General features: G+C 37.8%; 1 protein-coding gene across 1 annotated transcript in view; it reads left to right on the plus strand.

Moving 5' to 3' along the window:
- TENM2 (teneurin transmembrane protein 2) overlaps nt 1–22,266 on the plus strand; it is a 3,493,894-nt gene that overhangs the window by 263,798 nt on the left and 3,207,830 nt on the right. The window contains exon 2 of the mRNA XM_054691588.1: nt 17,390–17,455. The gene's annotated coding sequence lies outside the window, so the exon portion shown is untranslated. The remainder of the gene's footprint in view (nt 1–17,389; nt 17,456–22,266) is intronic.

Genomic DNA, 22,266 nt, shown 5'->3' on the forward strand with positions numbered 1-22,266 from the left:
AAAATTTACACTTAGACAGAAAACAGTCTGTTTGTCAAATCTTCCTGAATATCCCACTTTAGGTGCACATTTTAAACCAAATTTTCAATACATTATGATACCAGGACAATGTAGCAGGTAAACGTCAGACATCAGCAAAAAAGATAAGTTTACCTCTAGGTGCAATTTTGTTGTAATTAGCACGAACTCGGAAAGCTTCTGTCACTCTTTTGATAGGCTGAAAATCCTCAATTAGCATATGATATAAAAATAAAAAAAAGATTGCTACTGGAGATTTGTTGTGGTAATGATTTTTATGAAAGAAAGATGTTATAGTATCTCTACACAAAAAATGTTATTTCCAAATACACAAGATTTATATTACTTTTTTAAACATGTTGAACAAAACATATCCAGCTTGTCCAAATTTATAATTTTGAGTGTTGGACATTGGAGTTTTCAAGAGACATTGCTGATATATGTTAAAAGACATAGATAGTTCCATGAAAATTCATTATATACACATGCTCTAGATGTGTATATAAGGGCTAAATGACCTATTGCTTGCTTAAAATTTCATTGATGATCTTAATGAAAATATATACATGCTGTAGTGCCAGCAAGGCACGGGGCAGGTTCTCTATGGACTCAGGCAGATGAGTAAAGGAGGGGTCCTGGGGCCCTCAGTGGCCTTTTCAGGCATTTAATGATCTTTTTACACCATTTGTAGTGAGGCAACCAAGTAGGGCGGGCAGGGAGGCCTGGGGGCCAGTAGGACGGCAGGCTTCCTAGCCCTTGATGAATCCTTATTCTTTCTGGGCTCTCTGGTGTTCTCTTGTGGTCTCTATTGCACTCTGCTGCAAGGTCCTCTGTCTCCTCCATCCTCTGCTGATGTGCTTAATATGCCCAGTTTCTCAATTCAGGTGTGCCCACTCACACATGCCCAGGCCATACTCCAGGTGTCGACGATCAGGCATGCTTATAAGACCACAGGTGTTGATCATTGATGCTAATGGCGGGAGATCAGGAAAAAAAAAAAAACAAAAACAAACACCTGTAACTTCCATTTACCCTACACATGTTAATTTTTAAAAATGCACATCTGAAATTTACATAATGTTATAATGCAATGCGACTTCAATAACAACTAAAATTAAAAAAAAATTGTTTGATGAGAATTTTTGTTATTTTAAAGAGGTTTTTACATAATGGTGTGATATTTAAAAGAGAGTTAGGAAAAGAGAAAACAGCAAATATATCACTAAATGATTAAAGCTGGAGCTGAGTTAGTAAATCAGTCTGTCAAATATGAGATTAATTTTACAGGCTACTTTAAGAATAAAACAAAACCAAAACCAAACAAACAAAACCCCACAATGCCACAAAACATTTCAAACTTAAGGCAAGATAATGAAGTGGATTTCAAAGTGAAGGGCACTGAATTGCAGATGATCTCATTATAGACCCTGTTTACTTCTTTGCCATTCACAGAAAAGTTTTGGTTTACAAAATGAAACTTCCGCATCTAGTTCCAAAGTTTAGCCCACAGTCATTAGCCAGCACCACTATCTACATTATCATCATAACTAGCACCACATACTCTTCTATTTTCTTCTCATTCTCAACCTGTTCCTCAAATATTTCACTTTGCTATGTGACAAACACTGGTGTACCAAAACTGCTGGCTGAGATTTTGATAGAGTTGCGTTAAACCTATAGAGCCCTGTGAGCAGAATTGGTTTAGTGTATTGTTTTGCACCCAATACATACCCATGCTTTTCTCCTATTTTTTTTTTTTTAATTCAGCCTTCAGAGCAAATGAAATGTAGCCATTTTCAACAAACTGGAGGGAGTTTGTATAATATGTAATAAAGCAAATCAGAATGATAAAAACACATCCTGGATGTTTATGTAGCGGACACTGGATAACTTGGAATAATTAGAATAACTAGTGGATATCGAGAAACACCTGTGCAGTTTCTCGGGATGAGAGGCAAGAAGATAAGGGAAGGTGGTGGGGGGAAATGAATGAATGAATGAATGAGTCCAGCCCATAAGGATATTAAAACACTAAAAGTTTTTCTTGGATTTTTTTTTTTTATCAGCATCTTATTAACATCAGCATAAGAATCCTGTAGCACACATCCAATCTTATCCCCTTCTCCGGTGATTTTACCTTTATTTATAAACCAAAAAACCAAAAAAACAAACTCAAAACAAAAAACAAAACAAGCAGCATTAATTTAGGGGAACTAAAATGGGAATAAGAAAAAGAGTTTGTGAGCGCCCCCTCCACCCCACCCCCCAGAGAAGGAGGAGCAGGAATCCTGAACTGCAGGAATTTCACCTTGTAGCTAAAGTGCTTCAGCTGCACTGAGCTGAGGAAGCCCTACGGGGTCCTGTGGCCCTGGGGGGCGGGTCCTGTGGCCCTGGGGGGCGGGTCCTGTGGCCCTGGGGGGCGGGCCCGCACAGCTGAGCGGAGTGAGAGCCTCATGCTGTGGTGAGTTTAGGTTGCAGCCTGAGCCTGTCCTGCCCCAGACTTGGGGCAGTTCCCATACCCCCTGAAGAATTCTTACACGCTCCAGTACAAAGTTCTGGGAGTATCTCCTGCCCTCAAGTGCGAGGCAGAAGCCCGAGACCTGAGCATGTTGCACAAGAGAAAGACTGACTCGAAGATTGTGACCGGAGACAGGCACAGTCCTCTCCATGGCCTCAGGGTTCCCTGGTGAGAACGGGGTCAAGAGGGCACCTACCCCAAGGTTAGAGTTGAGCAGGATAAAGGCTGGAAGGAGCCCGGACCTTTTTCAAGTGTGTAGCTGCCTGTGCTATGGGAGCGCCATTTTCGGGACTGCCCATTTCTGGAGCTTTCCATTCCGACGACCGAGGAATTCAATGTCAGCAGATCAGGATGCAAAGCAAGCTGCTCTTCGAAAAAATAGTACGCGGAAGCTTCATTTTTATAAGGTATTAGAGAAACTAGAGTGCTATTCATCAAGGTGCTAGTTAACAATGGTGTGTCTACATCCCATTAAGTATTAAAACTTTGATAGAAGTTGTCTGAAGGCAGGTATCAAATCAGACTAAAAATGGGAATGGCAAGCTGATTAGATTTTTTGCCTTCATACAGATATTTTTGTTTCCATCGTTTTCGTTTTATCCTGGTCATTCTGGATTTGGTGGAGTCAGGTAGAAATTACTTTGAGCCCAGGTTTTTCTGCAGAGTAGAATGATTTTAGCCAGTCTTCTGTGGCAATGATGGCATGTCCTTCCTGGAGAAGGAGGGTCTAATTGTGATGATTACCTGTGATTCTTAGCACATAAGCACTAGTACTTTACGTTCTCATAAATTTATTTTGATGTAAAAGGTTATTTGTAAGATGAACATGAGTCACACAGCAGAACAAAATATGATGGAACCCCCATAAAGTTTGAGTAGACATTCATAAATATAGTACTATTTCTCCTAAAATGCAAATATTCTTGTGCAAAATCAGAGGTTAAAACTTTAATTGATACTAATGACATTTTATAAATAGGTTCTGTGTAAAGCATTTTATGATGAGAAGAAATTTGTTCATGTTTTGGGAAAAAAATAAAAATTTTGTTGAGGAGGCTTGAAGGTGAGGAATTTACCAAATACAAGCAAACAGGACAGAACACAGTCACCTGTTTACTTATTTTCTGATAAATGTGACCAAAGTATAAGTCACTGTTTTTTAATACTCTCATATTTTATTTTTTTTTAAGATTTATTTATTGTATACAAGAACTGGGGTACAGGTCAGAAGCGTGGGAGGGTGAGAGAATTCACCAGAGCCAGAGTGGGGAGTAGAAAAGGCAGACAGAGCTAAGACACTGTGGAGAGGAGCAGCCGGCAAGGCAAGAGAGGTCTGCTGCACCATGTGGGATTCTCCTTGCCTGGTGGGGAATCGAACCGGCGCTGCAGAGTCTGTGGACAACTTCGCAGCACGGTGCTCAGCCGCTGCGCCACTGGGGAGGCCCCAACTCTCATATTTTAGAATTATGTTAGGAATTAAATACCTACATCCCCTTGCCACTTACACAAATACATATACCTATGTCAGGGCCACACCCTAGAGATTCTATTCTGATTTAATTCTTCAGTGGGGCCTCTGTGTTAGTATTTTTTGAACACCCCACCCAATCCCACAATTCTGCATGCAACTAGGTTTGCATTGCTTCTGTATATAGATGACAGAAACTGAATGGAGTGGGGTTAGGTATACTTTTATGCAATCTGTGTTCAGATTCAAAAGGATCAGGTTCTGTTTCTGAACATTGTGAAAACAGTTTGACTTCTCTAGATTTTCCTCTTCTTTGGAAAATATAATTGTATTGTCCATTAATTTTAAAGATCCTCATAGTTCTAAAACAACATGATTCTAAATATCAGAGACATTTCCAATTTTTCCTTCCTTAGGCTATTTGAATCAACGTTTGTACATAGACTTAATATGACAGATACCCCCCTGAAGGGGTATTAGATTAATGAATGGTGAGAGATAGTTTATCTGTCCCATCCCCAAAGTAAAGCTTTTCAGACATCCTGAAAGGAATCTGGGTACATTAGGGAAAATAACATTTCCATTCCAGATTCAATACTGATCCATCAAATCTGTTTGCCTGCTGTCAGCAGAAGTTATTGCCAGATGCTTGAGAGGAATGGCCAGAACATTCCTGAATGCCACCAGTTAGCTATGCAAAACTCGGCTGTGGGGAACAATTCTCACTCCTCCAGATATGGCTCAAACATTATGAACTATTAACTTTAATTACACTTTTAGTAGTGGGGCCCAGAAAGTAAGGCTCAGCTACTCTCAAATCCTCTGCAAATAAGTGTGAAAACCCATTCACACAGATAGCTTATCTACTTCAGTAACAATAAGTGTTCCAGTATGTTCTAAATAATCCTTATTCTGGAATCTGTGCCAGGCTATTTCCTGCTTCTAGAACTATAGTTAAAAAATGTATGTTTTGGGCCTCCCCGGTGGCGCAGCAGTTGAGCGCTGGGTTGCGAAGCTGCCCGCAGTCTCTGCAGCGCCAGTTCGAACCCCGGCTGCTCCCCGGCCACTGGAGGAGGGTCCCGCATGGCGCGCAGACCTCTCCTGCCGCCCGCTGCTCCCCTCAGCAGTGTACCTCGGTCCTTCTGCCTGCTCTGCTCCCCGCTCTGGCTCTGGTGAATTCTCTCACCCTCCTGCGCTTCTGACTGTACCCAGTGCTTGTATAAATAAATAAATCTTTTTAAAAAATGTATATTTTGAGGGTCAGGTAAGTAATCCAAGTACCTTTAAGTTCTGAGTGAATTAATATGAAAGCATGAAGATGTGTATTTTTGGAAAATGTTAAAAAATTATTTGCAGTTAAATAATGGGGTGAAGCAGAGATTTAGCTAACGTGATAGTAGAAACCATATACACTGCCGAGGATGCTTGTTTTGGCTTCTTGAACGTTGAAACTAGCTCAGAGCATTAATGGGCAACTTCATGAGAGATAGAGTGCCAAGTGCTCCAAGGCCTAAATCAAATAAAGATCTAGTTAAGCGCCTAATGAACCTCTTAAGCAGATGTGGATGGTTTCAATAGGCTAACCATTGTATAAGATTATTAGGGAGAAAATGCAAATCAAAATCATTAAGGTATAACACAGGACATGGAAAATGGACAAAAGCTAAAGGAAGGCTTTTCCAAAGGCATTTGGATGGCACCTCAAGCATTTAGCATATGTATGTTCTGAATGGCATCTTTCAAATTTTTTTTTTCCAAAAATAATTTAGATTTCAATTGAATTAAATTCCTAATTGCTTCAGAGCTTCTTTGAGGTCTTTTCCCCCCCAATTTATAGGAAACAAAAATTTTAAACTTTTTACAGTGTCCAACTATTAGAGTTGAATCTGAGCCTGTGGAAAAAGAAGCAGCTATCATCTTTTAAAGGTTTCCACCTAGTGGCAAAGTTATTATGAGCAAGACCTCAACTAATAAAGCAGATACAAACATTAACATTAGGTTACTGTTTCATCCTTAGTGTTTAAGGAAATTGAGAACAATGTTTTAAATACATCAAGATGCTGAGAATAAGTGATCCCCTAAACAATAGTGTGGAATGAGGCCATTTCTTTTTTTACAGTTACTTAGATTGCTGCCTCAATTACTGTTCCAGATGTCATAACTCTGGGAAAACTAAGCAGTGGTTTGTTTTGGGCTTCAGGGGAAGATGCAGCATATAAAGAAGTGATTTTCTCCAAGATTATAAATAAAATGCTGTGTTTGTAGAGGAAGATTATTCATAATGACGAATATTATGTACAAGTGAGAGAGGAAGAATGAACTCTTGCTGTTAATTAATTACACATTTAGGCAATACCACCTTCCTAGGTTGCTATTTTACACTTTGTAAAATGAAGTGACTTTACACTTTGTAAAGTGAGGTGACTGAATTAAATCTGGGGCTAACCGTAGGTAGTCATGCACCAATCTGGTCTTTTTATGTGTTCTGTTTAATGTGCATTAGAAGAGGAGATGGAGTGTAAGTGTTTTAACTTGTAGGTAAAATAGGACACTGACTTAAGACACGGTGTCATGAATCCCTTGCATACTCTCTTACTTTTTATATTACCCATCTGGGATTTGAAGACATTTGGGTTGGTGTCTGCTGTACTGGATTATTTCTAAAGTGACATTGAGGTTTAACATATTCCAGGTGCTATTCAAAATCAACATTAAGGATTGATATTTATTTATTGATATTTATTGATATTTATTTAATTATGCCCCAGGTAATGCACATGGGCTAAAGCCTCACAATCACTCTGTATATACACGTCTATATATCTCTTTTCCCAATGAAAAAAAGAAACTGAGGTTCCTGTAAGATAAGTAATTTACCTGAAATCACATCGTCAGCAAGTGGCAGGAGTGAGTCCAGATATACTACAATCCAGAACTGAAGTTAACATATTCCAAACTAGAGATGGGCCACCTGGATTCTATAGGTAATTGACTGCCTAGCTTCTCAGATATCACATTGCTGAAGACGCATGATTGAAAACAAAGAGGCCAGCTTTTCCTTTGTGATGCCTGTTAGATCTTTGTGCCTACTGTGATTTACAAGATTGAAACATATTCAGGTAAAGATAAAAGCAAAAAAAAAAAGAGCTCAAGTAAGTTTTTTCCTCTCATTTAAGAGTTTGTCACTTTAGTTTCGACTCATGTAACAAAATGTTCTGAATCATTTAGAATCGAACTTGAAATTTTTCTAAAACAAATACAGCATTTGGATGACATTCTCATGAAACTGGTCCTATGATTTTAAGTGTGATATTTCTTTACCAGAGGGACAAAGGATTTCTATAAACTGTGTGATCACATGCACGAGATATGAGTTTTAAGGTTGCAAATTATTTGGGGCTTCCTCCTCCTCTAAAAATACATTGTAATCATTTATTTCCTACTGGTGGGAAGAGTCACTGGTTTGGATACTTTCTTCCTTTGGATACAGTCACTACTAAGAATCACAGATGCAGGGATTAAAATGAAGAGACTGCTATAGAAACTTGCATTTCTGTAGATATTTTGCACATTAATCATACTCAATGTGTGAGATTCAGATCATCTCAAGTAAAGGGAAAGACAGTGACTAAAAATTTCACATTACTTTTCTAAAAACATTTTGCTACGTTGTTTTCTTGTGAAAATTGCTAGTCTGTTTAAAATTCTAAGCACATTCAGGCACATGAGCTCATTGTGCATTTGAAGTTGCTCCACACGCTGCCCTGAATAAACTGACCACTGGGGTTAATACTCATCAAGTCAGATCTTTCTGATGTATTGGAAATTTAGATCTTAGCTTCCTTTGTAGGGTTTCGTCCTGTGGTGGTTCTCCAAGGATTTACCACAACTGTAGAAAGCGATTATGAGTTTGGGAAGAGATGAAGCCAGAGAGAGCAAGATTAGCTTCCTAAAGTTTTTTTTTTTTCTCTTTTTTTCATGTTCGTGTTTCCCTCCACAATGAGTTAACAGAAAGAGGTAGAGAAAATCCCCCTACAGTTTGGAAACTGAACCTCTTTCCTTGCTTAGGTGATAGCATTGACACTTCACACAGAGGGCTAATTTACATTTAATGCTCTGGAAATTAATTACAGGAATAAAGATAATTGTAAAAGCACCCCCTCCCATGCTCTTCCAAAAATAAACAAACATACCACATCATGATTACTAAGCAGCCATCTAATGCTTAATTTTATGCACAGTGGGAAGGGCACCAGTAGCCTGGAAAAGGAAGGAGGGGAGAGAAGAAATGCAACTAATTTGAAATATGTAACAGCAGAGGCAGTTTTATGTGGTAATGACCTGCAGCTTTCCCAGCAGGAGGAGAAGTCCTCAAAGCGTTACGCATGGAGTCCAAGGATGTGTTTACTAGAATTTGGGTCTAGCCAGGCAGCCCAATGACTTAAATGATGGTTTCACCAAGTTTGACACTTTTTCCTATGTCAGAAGGTGAAGATGCCTGGCATAAACATGTAGGTGTTGTTAGGATAAACTAGATATGCCCCTTTTAACAAATTCCCCCAACTATGTTTATTTTATAAAAACTGAGAGTTACCTGGATGGGCACAGGTAACAGGTAAGTGATCAAGTGATCACAATGTGATCAAGTTTATAATTGATTATTATTTTTTAAAGATTTTCTTAAAATTTATTCATGCATACAAGAGCCAGGGTACAGGCTGATTCGGGGAGGGTGAGAGGATTCACCAGAGACAGAGCGGGGAACAGAACAGGCAGACTGACGAAACACACTGCTGAGGGGAGCAGCAGGCGAGACAGAAGAGGTCTGCTGTGCCTGTGGGATTCTTGCCGGCTGGCCAGGATCAAACCGGTGCTGCAAAGGCTGCAGACAGCTTGATAGCGCTCAGGCTGCTGCACCACCAGGGGAGACCCTCAACTTTATAATTGATATTGTTCTAGAAAATTTGACAGTAGAACTATATTTCTTTTAGGTGCTACAATTTAATAGAGCAGGACAAATAAAAACCCATTGTTAAATTCCCTCTGTCATCTCCACAATATACTTGTTGGAATTAAAGTTCATAGAGTGCAACAAGGAAGAGGAGTATGAGTCAACAATTTCTGTTCAAATGTCATATTACCAATAAGGTCTTTGTTTTCTAATTATATTTAAAAACAAACCTCCGCCTTTCTCATGGCCATTCCTTCCACTTGAAATTGACTGTCTCTCTATTCTTATCATCAGCTGTCATTTTTAACTTAATATTTGTTGTCTATTAATACTCTGTTCCCTATACTGTCAGCCTGATTGAAGGCAAGGGATTTTATGGGTTATATTTCTATATTTATGTGATGCATTTCTAAGATCAATGCCCAGATACAATAGACACTAAATTATTAGTCGAGAGAATAAGCAGACAAATGATATGCACTTTATTTTACAAGATTGCCACATAGAATACAGTCATACACCAAGTCTATTTCTCAAATAGAGCCTTTCAGCCTTTAAGAGAAGTCTGAATTACTGCTTCATGAAATTCAAAGGGTTGTAAAGTGTTTAAAATGCATTGAAATGTTATGCTAAGCAAAATAAAAAAATAAAATGTTGAGAAAGCAATGAAAAAGAATTAAGTTCTTAGAGAAAAATTCAAGTATTCATTTAAAAATTGGTATTTCACTACAGATGATAATGGAACATGAATTTGAAGTTCTCACAATGTCTTTCTTTACTCATGAAGTATACTTAGCCTCATTTATCAGTAACATCCATAGTCTAAATTTACGTTTTGTTGTTGATATGAAGCAAAGAGAAAATGTCTCTTCTTCTATAACTTTGCTCCATCTCCACCCTTTAAAAGATGTTAGAACCTTTCCAGTCTACCTGACAAATATAGTACTATCATCAACCCTTAGGAGACACTTGGCAAATCACTACTTTAATTTCTAGACAAGGGAAAGAGTAGCAAACTCTTAAGATTTAGAGCTAGAATGACTTTTGTGGTACTCTGAACAATTAACTTCAAAATGGCCGTGTATAGCAGTCCTATCAAAGTAGGCACACATTGGTAAAATGTTAAAGTTGACTCCGTTAATGTCATTAGTTTTATGTAGCTGCTTTGACAAATTACCACAGATTTTTTTTTTTTTTTTCACAGTTCCGGAAGTCAGAAATTTGAAAGCAGCATATCATTGGGCTGAAATCAAGATATTGGCAGGGCTGCATTTCCCCTAGAGACTCTAAAGAGAATGTATTTTTTCCCCTTCCACCAGTGGCAGCCAGTGGTCCTTGGCTGTGGCTACATCCTCCAGTCTTTGCCACCAGTGGTCATATAACCTTCTACTGACTCACATTTATCTCTGTTTCTTTCTTATATGGACACTTGCCTTCACATTTAAGGGCTACTCATGTAACCAGAATCATCTCTCCATCTTACAGAATCATCTCCTTAACTGAATCACATCTGCCAAGTCTCTTTTTGCTATTAAAGGCAACATTAACAGATAAGAGATCAGGATGTGAACCTCTTTTGAGGGGAGGAGATGTGGGTATTATTTACCTACCACAGTTAACCATTAGGCCTACAACAATTCACATGTATCCCATGTGCAAAATATATCCATCCTATTGCAGCATCCTCAAAAGTCTCATTCATTGGAGCATTGATTCAAATCTAAAATCTCATTTAAATATTTTGAGATGAAAGGTCTCAAATTTCATCATCTGAATAATTCAAATAATAATCATATTATGGATATCCATGCCATGGCCAAATTTCTCTTCCTCACTACATCTGTAAAACTAGGAGACAAGATATTTGTTTCCAAAATAATATGGTAGGACAGCCATAAGATAACAATTGTATACCTTCCCAACCCAAAAGCAGGAAAATGGAAGAAAAAAGGAACCACCAGCCCACAAAAAATTTCAAAATCCAACTATGCAGTTTCCATTAGATATTAAGCCCTGGGAAGAATCCAGTGTGACTTGAGGATCTCTGCCATTTGGATCCATGGATGACCCTGGCCTCCACATACCAAGATCTGCCCTTTGCCCATGTATCCATGGCTCTGGCTTTTGGACCCAAGACTCTCCACTTGTAGTTACACTTTCTTCATTTCATCTTCTCTTTCCAAGCTAAGCTGTTATGTTGGTAAACATTTCTCAAAACTCAGGGGTTTCCTGTGTATGTCGCAGAGATTGAACACTTTAGAAAGCAGATTCCTCTACATATGTTTTCTGGACAATCTTTATTCCTGGCTTCTGCTCAGACGCTTACATGGATTCACTTGTCATGTGCTTAATCCTTTTAAGAGTTCTCTGTGTAAGAATGTGCTCTGGACTTTGGATCATTCTGAGGCACTAGCCAGTGGTTGTTCAGTAGTACCTTTGACTATATTTATTCATTTTCTTAATACAATAATTTTAGCCTCATTTGTAATCTTGATAGGCTAAGATCCTCACAAATCATCAAATCCTGGTTCACTTTGGCTTGACAGTTCTTTGTTTTTCTCTCTTCACATTTTACTAGGATGTACCATTAACACTTATTTTAGAAATCTCAGCTAAATATCCAAGTTCATTGGTTACAAATTCTGCTTTTTACACAACTTCAGGGTACAATTCTGCTGGACTTTTTGACACTGTATAATAAGAATCATCTTTCCTCCAATTTCCAATAGCATTGTCTTTGTTTCAATCAGAACCCTCGAGATGCCACAGATGTCCCTAGTTTTACCAACAGTCTACTCAAGACACTGTAGATCTTTTTTATCAAGCACTTCAAAATTATTTAGCCTCTGCTCATTATCCAATTCCAAAGGAACTTCCAGGAAACATTTGCAGGATCTAGGGATTAGGACCTGATGTATTATTAGGGAAAAAGTCATAGCATCTTACTATAGCAATATTTGAAAGAACTCAATTGCCTCTCTTCTTCTCAGGAATGAACACTTAATCTTTCCTTCCTGAATTCTCCCAAATCAGTCTTACTGCAGCCTTACTTGTCTTCATGAATGGCACCAGCAAGCACTTAGGTGGAAAATTTAGCAGTTATCCCTTCTTTACTTATTGTATTCAGTCAACCAATAAAACATGCTGACTAGCACTAAAATATTTTCTTCCCTACCAGTGTCACCATCCTCATTCTACCTGTTGCTGATTCTCTCTTGGCACATCAGCTCAGACTTCTAAATCTGTCTCTAAGGTTTTACTCTGGCTCCCAACAATCCACGCTCCCATCAGCAACTTAGAGAATGATTATGTCACTCCCCTGGTTGACACCATTTACTGACTTCTCATCATACTTGGAATAAAACTCAAATGTCCTACCTTTATTTAAAATGTCCCATATAACCTGTGATGTGGTGATAAACTTTTCTGTTTTACATGTAGCTTGTTTCTTAACACACAGTAAGTTAGAATGACATTTCTATTCTTAAAGGAAAGAAAATGTTTGTCAAATGCAAACCTATTGCATTTTAAATAATGTCACTTCTGCATTTTTAATTTGCATTAGAAATGTCTTTAAATGCTTTAATGTGTTCAGAATCATTGTAGTTTCAAATTACATTTGGATGATTTTTGTGTTTATTATTTTATCTATGGTAGGAATTTTACAAGTATAAGTCTTGGACTTAGCAGTGGTTTATCAATTAATTACCACTTGATAAAAACATCATTTAAATTTTCTATTATCACATAAAAAATCAACAGTGACTTGTAGAATCTCAATGGGTTCAAATTTAAACATATAGTTTAGAAGAATATATGTTTCTCCTTGACTTATAAAACTGCCTCAAATTTTCTCTCTTGTCATCATATAGCAGCTGGAGAACAGAAAAAATGTGGCTATTAGGAGAGTATGTGTGGGCCTGAGTGTGGGGATGGGTTTTCTGTATGTACTGATAGGAAAGTATGTAGAATGTATATATGCACAAATGTACTCCTAGCCGAGAATGTATCAGGAAAATTTTTTGCACTTCTACAATAAGCATCAATAAAGGAAACAGTGAATGTAGTTATTTTTCTTACCCTTGTTTTATGAATTTGAGAGAATGGGAAAATATCTTTTTGCACTCAGGCTTAAACAGACTGAGCCGCCCTCATTCCCTAGGTAGTGTATTTTCTTACCTGTGTGCATGTTGTCTCTTCCTAGAATACAACTCAAGCAAACAGATCTTTATGCAGTCTGCTAAAGACTTCTTAAGATAGAAGATTTTAAAAAAGTCTTTCCTACCAATGTTGGTAAATTGGGTAGCTTGTTTTCTGCTCTAATACAATTTGAATTTGGAGGACTATCATGTGAGCAACTTTGTAGATATGGAAATTTCCCATTAATTTCCCATTATCAAAGAAACATTAGCTATAAGATATAAGCTGCAATTAATGTCTATAACCGAACTGAAAGATATTGTTAATTTTTGCACTTCAGTTCTCAGCTTAATGTTATAACTATCCTTATTAGGGACTCTTAGCACATCAAAAAAGGGATCAACAAAACAAATGATTAACTCTGGTTAGTTTACTAGACTCAAAGCAGTTGCATCTGTTAGCAATGCATTTTTTAAATTTTTTTTAAGATTTATTTATTTATACAAGAATTGGGGTACAGTCAGAGGTACAGGAGGGTGAGAGAATTCACAAGAGACAGTGCAGGGAGCAGAACAGGCAGACTGACCAAGGACACTGCTGAGGGGAGCTGTGGGCAAGGCAGGAGAGATCTGCCGTGCCATGTAGGTTTCTCCCTGCCTGGCAATCGAACCGGCGCTGCAGAGACTACAGACAGTTTCACAGTGTGGCGCTCAACCCTCTGTGCCACTGTAGATGCCGTTTATCTGATGAATGCAATATAAGCACCAAAATAATGTATGAATGTAGGCAATAGGTGTTACCATTTGCTACCATATAGTCTCTATACATGCAAGTGTCCATGAAATATATAGATGTTATTTTCAATGACATACAAATTGTTAAAAGCATCAATTTATAGTTCAAGTTAAATGACGGGATTCCATAGTTTTGTTTCCAAATCCCTTTTTCAATAACCTGTTAATCTAGCAAAAGAAAATAAATTTTATGTTCTCTTAAAAATATATCCTACAAATGCTTACTCTTTGGATTTTCTTTTTCCTTCAAGAAAACATAAAGGAAAAGATTTAAATGTCTATAGCTTACGAATGCCTAATTATTTTTCCTAATTGGTGTGTGCCATGTTTAACCAGCAGAAATTCCATTTTCCTACATAGGAAAGAAACCTCACTTAATGAACAACTTTGGTTTATTTAAGCTAGTAAATTGTACATAATACTGTACAATGAATTTCCTTTCCAATTAATTTGTCTATTCTAATTGGTTTGATAGGGGAGCTAAATCATTTAACATTTTGGGCAGAAGCTTATAATGTCTTTAGGGAATTGACCACTTCATTGCAGTTAAAAAGTATATAATTTGAATACCCAATCCCCTTTCATGTTGTGGACCTTGGTTCTGAATTGCAGTAGGCACACTCCCACTGTTAGCCTTAATAGGATTAGTTTGGATATTATCAAAAGAACAATTAACACCTGCTGATATGATCACAGATGGTATCAAAGAGTAAGAAGAACTCAGTTTTACAGGAACACTCATTCAGGTTTTTATGTTGGGAGTGCTAGTACAAACAGGGCTATAACTTTCAAGGACAATATTCAATGTAATTAACAATGGTATAGCATCAAAAGTTTTCTCCTGCTTGCTTTCTGAGTAAGAGGCTCTTTAATACAAGCTCTGTGACTCTAGATCTATTTTTTAAAATTCTTTGAGCATAGGATTTTTAAGTGAAAAATTGAGACCAATAGTGATTTCCAGCTCTTGGTATTGTGATGGTTAAATGAGATTGTCCAGGTAAAGAGCATAACCCTATTCCTTATATGTGCATGTGAATCCTTATTGTACTGATTATTATATTGTTGTCTTTAGGGATTTTATATACTCTATGGGAAAGCTTTAATAAATATGTTTTCTTTATTTCTTTATTTAAAGGTATTTCTTTATTCAGAAATACCTTGTGTTTTCGATAGTTACCATCAGCACAGTTTTCATTAGGAAGTGATATTGCATTTTCCTATATGCCTTTCCCACTCTGAGAAATGTTTTTTTTTTAATAACATAATGTACTTCTTCAAGAGCAGATTAGATATCTTGGAATAACATAATACTTAAGGTGCATCATTGCAAGACCATCCATTTTATTTTGAGAGAAGTTGGATATGGTGAGAGGGTTTGAGGCCAGAATATATGTTTGACCATATGATCAGTCAGGAATTCTCTGATAATTATGTTGATATTAGATTGAGGTGGAGTAAGGGGATACTGAGGCTCTTATAATAATTAAGGAAGATGTGATGGTAGCCTAGTTTAGGATTATGGCATTGGGAGAGGTGAGTGGTGATCTGATGTTTTGTGTATATTTTGAAGTTTAGACCAATATGAGTTACTGGCAGACTGTATATGTGGTACGACAAAAAGAGAATACATATAGGTGCTAGCCTCTGGAAGAGAGCAGTTTTCTGTGACCTAGAGGTGGGGAGTACAGATGAGCGGGCTTTGGGAAAGAGGCTAAGTTTCAGATTTCTATTAAAATAGTAAAGTAGATGTGACAATGCACTACATGTATACATGTGTGTGTATATATATATATATATATATTTATATATATATATATATACATACAATTGAAAGGCAACATTTAATGAACAATGGCTGTAGATTATAATTATGATGATGATGTAGCTATAATCAGCAGAAGGAAGGAGGGCTGAGAATTTTTATTTGTATCATGGTGACTCCCACATAAGTTGGCTAATGTGCTTGCCAGACTTTCATGCCTCATGTAATTGAGGGAGCAAAAAAATCTGTGTTCTTGCATAATGGTTGGCCTCTTGATGAGGTGATGATATTATACCACTGTGATTATTGTCTTGTTTACATCAGCAAAGCTAAGTACATGAGCTATTTAGTTAAAATCTTTTTGTGTCTTGTGAGTCTCACAGTTGCTAACTGCAGTGCTGCTAGTTTAATAATAAGACTCAATGCACTGCAAACCTGGTGCTCACAGGAGCCAGAGAGGTGCATACATGAGAGAATTTTTTAAATTTGTTGTTATTAAAGTATCATTATTTTACATGCTTGCTAATGTTTTGGCAGTATAAGATTCCTGCCCTCATGTGTAGTCACTGTTGCCATCACCAAAGCACCTATAGTCCTCTGCTGTAATCCACCCCCCCCACTCCTGTTTTCAGTTCTCCCTCTCCATCCCTTTCTGAAATCTGAGTATCTGTGGTCAGTTTTCAAGGGTTGATTTTAAAGTTTGTCTTTGCCCATTTGTTTGTTTTTTTCTATATTCCATATAATTGACACCTTCTGGTATTTACCTCTCTCTTTCTGGTTTATTTCACTTAGCACAATACCTTCCAACTCTATCCATGTTTGCAAATGACATGAATTTGTCTTTTTTAATTGCTTAGTAGTATTCCATTATGTATATATACCACATCTCTTGATCATGTCCATTTTTAGGCAGTTAGGTTTTTTAAATATCTTATATATTGTAAATAGTGCTGCAATAAAAAGGTTTCCTTTTAAATTAGTGTTTTTAATATACTTTTTGGTAGATAACTAGGAGTGGGATTGCTGGCTCATATGGCAGAGTCATTTTTAGTCTTATGAGAAACTTCCACACTGCTCTCCATTAGGGTTAAACCAATCTAAATTCCAGTCAACAGTGCAAGAGAGTTCCACTGCCTCCACACCCTTGCCAGAACTTGTTCTGATCTTTTTTATTCTCACTGATGTAAGGTGGTACTTACGGTGGTTTTGTTTTTTTATTTAAATTTTTTTTTTAATTTTATATTCCCCATACAATTGCAACCCCCTGATTTTGACCCCAATCTCTCCTTTCCCCGCCCACCCCCTCCCAAGTGTGTCTCTGGTTCATAGTTGTTGTTGATTTTGATTTTTTTCTTTCTTATAGTTATTCTTTTTCCTGGTCCCTTATTTAGGTTTTCTAGATTCCTGTTATGAGTGAGGCCATCCGGTATTTTTCTTTTTCTTTCTGGCTTATTTCTCTGAGCATGATCCCTTCCAGCGCCATCCATGTTGCTGCAAATTGCATGTATTTGTCTTTTTTGAATGCTGAGTAATATTCCATGGTGTATATGTGCCACATCTTCTTGATCCAGTCATCTATTTTTGGGCATTTGGGTTGTTTCTAAAGCTTAGCTATTGTAAATTGTGTTGCTATAAACATAGGGGTGCAGGTGCTTTTTGGAATTAATGTTTCTGTGCCTTTTGTGTAAATACATAGGAGTGGAATTGCTGGATCATACGGAAGCTTTATCTTTTGTAGGTTGAGGAATCTCCACACAGCTCTCCATAGTGGTTGGACCAGTTTGCACTCCCACCAGCAGTGCAGGTGAGTTCCTTTTTCTCCACATCCTCGCCAACATTTGTTGTTGCTAGTTTTTTTAATATGTGCCATTCTCACTGGTGTGAGATGGTATCTCATTGTAGTTTTGATTTGCATTTCCCTGATTGCAAGTGACGCTGAACATTTTTTCATATGCCTGGTGGCCATTTGTATTTCCTCTTTGGTGAAATTTCTTTTTAGCTCTTCTGCCCATTTTTTGACTGGATTATTTTCTTTGTTTTTGTTGAGTCTCATCAGCTCTTTGTAGGGCATGTCTTTCCATTTCTTTGTGTCTACTTCTATTTCTTTTAACAGTGTTTTATAGTTTTCTTCATATAGGTCCTTTACATCTTTTGTTAGGTTTATTCCCAAGGATTTGATTTTTTTTGTTCCAATAATAAAAGGAATGGTTTTCTTGATTTCTTCTTCTTCAGATTTATTGGTTTTGTATAGGAAGGCTACTGGTTTTTGTGCGTTGATTTTGTATCCTGCCACTTTACTAAACTGTTTGATTAGTTTAATTAGTTTTTCTGTGGAGTTTTTGGGGTTCTCTATGTATATTATCCACAAATAGTGATAGTTTGACTTCTTCTTTTCCTATTTGGATTCCTTGTATGTCTTTCTCTTGTCTTATTCCTCTGGCTAGGTCTTCCAGTATTATGTTGAAAAGCAGTGGTGAGAGTGGATATCCTTGTCTTGTTCCAGATCTTAATGGGAATGCTTTCAGCTTTCACCATTGAGAATGATATTGGCTGTGGGCTTGTCATAGATGGCCTTTATGATGTTGAGGTATGTTCCTTGTATCCTGAGAATTTCAAGGGCCTTTATCATATATGGGTGTTGTACTTTGTTGAATGCTTTCTCAGCCTCTATGGATATTATCATATGGTTTTTATATTTCTTTTTGTTGATGTGTTGGATTACATTGATTGATTTTCAGATATTGAACCATCCTTGTGTCCCTGGAATAAATCCTACTTGGTCGTGGTGAATTATCTTATGGATGCATTGTTGGATTCTGTTGGCAAGGATTTTGTTGAGGATTTTTGCATTAGTGTTCATTAGGGATATTGGCCTGTAATTTTCTTTTTTTTGTGCTGTCTTTGTTGGGTTTTGGAATTAGTGTAATGTTGGCTTTGTAGAACATATTTGGTAGTATTCTTTCTTTTTCAATTTTTTGAAAGAGGTTGTGTAAAATAGGTATTAATTCACTGCTAAACTTTTGGTAGAATTCATTTGTGAAGCCATCTGGGCCTGAGCTTTTGTTTTTTGGGGAGTGCTTTGATTACTGCTTCAATTTTGCTGCTTGTAATTGGTTTGTTTAGTTGTTCTATTTCTTCTTTGTCCAGCTTTGGATGATTATATCATTCTAGGAATTTGTCCATCTCTTCTAGGTTGTTAAATTTGTTTGCGTATAAGTGTTCATAGTAATCTCTGATTATTCTTTTGATTTCTACTAAGTCTGTTGTGATTTCTCCTCTTTCATTTATAATCCTATTTATACATGTTTTCTCCCGTTTTTTCTTTGTGAGTCTTGCTAGAGGTTTGTCTATTTTGTTTATTTTTCCAAAGAACCAACTTTTGGTTTCATTGATCTTTTGGATTGTTTTTTTAATTTCTAATTCATTTATTTCTGCTTTGATTTTTATTGTTTCCTTTCTTCTACTGGCTTTAGGGGTTTTTTTGTTGTTCTTTTTCTAGTTCTTTGAGATGTGAGATTAGGTTGTTTCTTTGAGTTCTTTCTTGTTTGTTGATGTGAGCCTGTATTGCTGTATATTTTCCTCTTATTACTGCTTTGGCTGCATCCCATGAATTCTGGAAAGTGGTGTCCTCCTTATCATTCAACTCAAAGTATTTTTTAATTTTTTCTTTGATCTCCTCATTAGTCCAGTGGTCTTCCAGTAGTGTGGATTTCAATCTCCATGAAGTGGGAGGGTTCCTTGTTTTCTTTTCATGATTTATTTCTAGCTTGATGCCTTTATGATCGGAGAAGATAGTTGGAATGATTTTGATTTTCATGTATCTGTTGATGTTTGTCTTGTGGCCCAGTATGTGATCAATTCTGGAGAATGATCCATGCACACTTGAGAAAAATGTGTACTCAGATTTTTTTGGGTGCAGTGTCCTATAGATGTCTGTTAAGTCCATGAGTTCTATGTCTTTATTTAGGGCTCTGGTGTCTTTTTTTCTAGTTTATTTTTGTCTCGTTGATCTGTCCATTGGTGACAGTGGGGTGTTGAAGTCGCCCACTATGTATGTATTTTCTTTAATGTATGTTTTCAGAGCTGATAATAATTGTCTAATATATTTTGGTGCCCCTTCATTTGGTGAGTATATGTTGATGAGTATTATATCTTCCTGATGTATTGTCCCCTTGATCATAATGTAGTGTCCATTTGTGTCTCTTTTTCTTTTTTTTTAATTTGAAGTCTATTTCATCTGATATAAGTATGGCTGTTCCTGCCTTCTTTTTTGGTCCATTTGATTGTAGGATTGTTTTCCAACCTTCTACTTTCAGTCTGTGTTTATCTTTTGTGGTTAAATGTGTTTCCTGGAGACAGCAGAAGGTTGGATTTTGTTTTTTAATCCAGTTTGCTACTCTGTGTCTTTTTACTGATGAGTTTAATCCATTTACATTTAGAGTTAATATTGATATGTTGGCATCTATGTTTGCCATTTTGTTTGTCTTTTTTGTGATTTTATTCCTTGCTTTATTCTGTTCTCCTTGTTCATTCCTCTGTTGGTTTTGGCTTTAGGAGTTATTATAGAATTTTTTGGAGTGGGGGTTTAGTGGTAGTGAATTTCTGGAGTTTCTGTTTGTCTGAGAAGGTCCATATTTTTTCTTCGTAGAGGAAGGAGAGCTTTGCAGGGTATTCTTGGTTGGCATTTGCTGTCTTGAAGTTTCCTGAATATGTTACTCCATTCTCTTCTTGCCCATAATGTTTCTTCGGAGAAGTCAGAAGTTAACCTGATTGGTTTTCCCTTATAAGTTATCTGTTTCTTCCCCCTTGCCAGTTTCATTATTTTTTCCTTGTCTTGGACTCTTGCAAGCATTACTATTAGGTGTCTTGCCATAGTTTTCTTTTCATTATGGTAATTGGGAGTTTTTCTTGCTTCGTGTATGTCTATATTCATCTCCTTTATTATGCTTGGGAAGTTTTCTTCAATTATCTTCTTGAATAATTTCTCAGTTCCTTTGTCTCTCTCCTTACCTTCTGGAATGCCTATAACTCTTACATTTCCTCTCTTCATGGAGTCTGATAATTGTCTAAGAGTCTCCTCATACTGCTTCACTTACACTTCCCTCTCATTTTCTCCTTTTGCTCTTTTTATTTCTGTATCTTTGAGAGTACTAATCCATTCTTCCATTTCATCTATCCTGTTTTCATTGCTTTTCCCAGAGTTCTTTATCTCTTCTAGTAATCTTTTTATCTCCTGCGTTTCTTTTCTTTCCTTCATTAAGGTCTCAATTTCATTCTTCTGTTCAGTGATTATTTGTCTCAACTAATTTTTTTCCCTTTTTGTTTTCTTTCTGCTTTTTAATCAGGATGATTATTAATTCTCTATCTTATAGGCCGAGAAGTTCTTCCATGTCATGGTTGAGCTCTGGTGACTGTTTCTTTTTGTGGTGTGTCCTCCTACTGGCTCGCTTGGTTATTTATATTTTTTCTTCTCCCTGTTGTTTGCTTTCTAATTAGTTCTATGCGTTGGGACGTTGTGCCACTGGTGTTGGTGGGCATCTCTTTGGAGTGCTCCTTTAGGGGTGTTTGAAACTGTTTACCAGGCTGAGACCAGCACTAGTAGGCCAAAACTCCACCAGGGTGTTGATGCTGTGTTGTGGCACTCTGTCCCTTACAGTTCCCTCCCTCTGTATTTACTCAGTTCCAACAGGGAATCAGCTAGTTGGTGATTTAGTTCTGGTCTCGAGGTGGTGCCAGAGACCCATACTTGCTGACCTGTGCTTTTTCCCAGTGGTTCTCTGAGTAGCAGAGGGGGGTGCGCAGGGGAGTACCTCTACACAGGGGCTCTTATTCAAGCCAGGTGCTGTGTCTGCCCTGTGTTCACCAGGTGTTGTGCCCGCAGCTGTATGGATCCCACATCCTGAAGTCTGCACTCTAGGTCTCAGTTCCAGGGCTATCAGGTCCAAAACGCTGGCTGTCACCCTGTGCAGTGCCCGCTGCTATGGCATGTCCTATGCCCTGGATCCTGTGCCTAGCTCTCAGTTCCAGGATGGGGTCTTGTTCCATGCTTTATTTCTCTTCCTACCCCCATTTGCGTGGCCCACCCTCTCTCAGAGCCTGAGGGTGTTTTTGTGATCCCTGGTTTCCAACTATAGGGTGTTGGAGAATTTTTTTTTTCTGTTTGCTAGGTGGTGCCAGATAACTTTCCTAGTGTCCTTCGGAACTGTTTTTAACCCTGTGGGTCCGGGGGAACAGAGTGGGAGTGGCGTGGAAAGCCTCAACAGCATGGGGGTGCTGTGTCTGCCTTGTGCCCCACTGTTGTGGGATCCCATGCCCCGAATTTCGTGCCCTGGGTCTCAGTTCCCCAAACCCTCAGGTTCAGGATGTGGGCTGTAGCCCAGTTCAGTGTCCGCAGAAATGGCGCCTTTTGCACCCTGCTCCCATGTCCAGATGACTGGTTTCTGATTACTCAGTGAGGGACATTCACCTCAATGAGGGCCCCTGCCTGTCTCCCTGCAAGCCTAGGTCGCAGGTGCAGGGATCTGGGTTGCCCGGATCCGCGTATGCTTTTCAAGTCCCGCTGCTTTTTCCGCAGAAACTTGCCGGCTGGCCTTGGGCTGTTTGTAGGTCTCCTGG

This window comes from Talpa occidentalis, unplaced genomic scaffold (genome assembly GCF_014898055.3).
Source record: "Talpa occidentalis isolate TD23 unplaced genomic scaffold, MPIMG_talOcc4v2.1 talOcc4.9, whole genome shotgun sequence".
Classification (NCBI taxonomy): Eukaryota; Metazoa; Chordata; class Mammalia; order Eulipotyphla; family Talpidae; genus Talpa; species Talpa occidentalis.